Below are 2,092 nucleotides of genomic sequence, written 5' to 3'. Positions count from 1 at the left end.
GTGAAGCTAGTTGCAAATTGTGCAAAATCAAAATCTATAGGGCTGCAACTTCGTTTCGAATTATTGCCACTCGTATAAATTCACTGAAATTAAATAAAGTGCATACTTATTCAGTTATTCAGGGAAAAAATCAGTAACTTCAAAATATTTGGTTGATTAGATCTCCGCAGGCTACAGTAAAAGAGAAGGTTTTTCGTTGTTCTACGATTTAATCGTTCAGCCATTGTTCGATTATTCACTCAGTCTATTCTACATAGTTTTTTTTAACATCGCTTTTCCGTTTTTCGGTAAATCAAAAAGCGTACCAGATTAAGTTCAACGTTGGTGAAGTAAACTAGAAAAATTATACTCAACTATAGTATACATTTACACGTATACTTTTGAACAAAAAAGGTCGGGATTGCCCCGAAACAAACGGAAACCGCGCGACGCATGAACGCATAACAAAGAATATTCGTAATAACATTATTTTCAATGATATGCCCGTTCAGACAGCGATTTTAGTTGAACGACAAAATTGAACAAGATTTAGTTCATACGTTTCAATTTAACTCGGACGGATATTGTTAATCGAGATGGCGTCAAGAGAAGTTATCGCTGCGTGCGTCCCTATGACTTCGGACCTTTTACGGAACGAATTTGAGAAAATGAAAAAGCGCAAAAAACGTCGTATGTGGGCCAGAAAATGGATTATAAGGAGAAACAAATAAGGTGCTTCAAAAATTATATTGAGAGAGATGACATCAGAAGATACCAAAGGCCATCACAACGGTTTGCGAATTTTGGAAGAACAATTTGTCCTGTTGTCTAAAATATAAGGAAAAATCCAAAACAAGACACAGTTATGCGCGCGGCTGTCACGGCAAAAACTAATTTACAAAGATACCTGATAACGGGGGATTCTTTTTCAAATCTGGCTTCTATGCACAGAGATCTAAAAAATACGAGATCATTGTTTATAAAAGAAGTGTACGTTACAATAGTTGATACCCTAAAAATTTGTTATGAAAGAAAAAAAAAAAATTTTTTTTGAAACATTCACATACGTGCTATTTAATAATAATAACTACTAAGTTACAGTAACATTTCAAAAATAATATTATTCATTGCAGTATCACGGGCATTCCTATTTTTGTAAACTTCTTACTTCAGATCCCAAAGACAGGGATGGCTTGATATAGATCCATAAATCTAAACATCATATCATCCGACCACTTAATACATTCTTCCATTGCAGTAGATACCATGATGGTAGGTACTAGATACGCATAAATAAACCACTCACTGGGAATGTCTAACGTCTACTTTCTACCGCAGGGAACTAAAAATCGCAAGTGACTTGAAACATATGTTCACACGTTTCGATTCAACAAAAGTAGACGGGCTTTCAACTTACGTCGCTCAACAAAAACTTGATCAACTCTGTTGAAAGGTTGTTCACATTTGTCGATTAGCCTTCAAGTGTCATTCAAGACAGAGTTGATCAACTAAAATCGCCCTGTCTGAAAGCCGTATAAGTTTAGAAAATAATCTTTGTTTTTCATTATAATTTATAATTTTTTTAATCTTTTAAATACACAACCGTATTTTTTTAAACTTCATGTGAGATATGCATAATATTTTTATTGTAGATTCGTTCTTCTCTTTCGATTGATACTAAAAACAGTTATAGTCTTCCTGGGTAGTCTGCAGTATTAAATTTTCACCGTGGCTGCCAATCTCCGATAGAAGATTTATCGAAAATGGTTCCTCAGTGATCTTAAAAATATCGGTAGGTGATAACAAATTTGAAGTGCACAGGAAAAAAGTTTTTTGTTCACGATTTTATTATGTACTGCTAAAATAATTCACCACCAAGTTTCAAGTTTGATTATTTTTAGTTAGGCTTCATTCGTGATTTTAAATTATATATTTCTTTTAAACAGTGCACGAATTCAAAAAAATAAATTTTCATAGTCCCACTAATAAATCGATATCAGCGGGTTAAAATGTTTTACTGCGTGTAGGCAGGTACCAACAGAATAGTTGCGTTATGCGCTGAAAGGGAATAATTCCGAGTTCAGTGACTAAAAACTGACGCATGCGCATTGCA

The sequence above is a fragment of the Hesperophylax consimilis genome, chromosome 11 (assembly GCF_061612785.1).
Source record: "Hesperophylax consimilis isolate HC1 chromosome 11, BYU_Hcon_1.0, whole genome shotgun sequence".
In the NCBI taxonomy this organism is placed as follows: domain Eukaryota; kingdom Metazoa; phylum Arthropoda; class Insecta; order Trichoptera; family Limnephilidae; genus Hesperophylax; species Hesperophylax consimilis.
The sequence above is the reverse complement of the archived record's forward strand: the minus strand, read 5'-3'. Positions refer to the sequence as shown.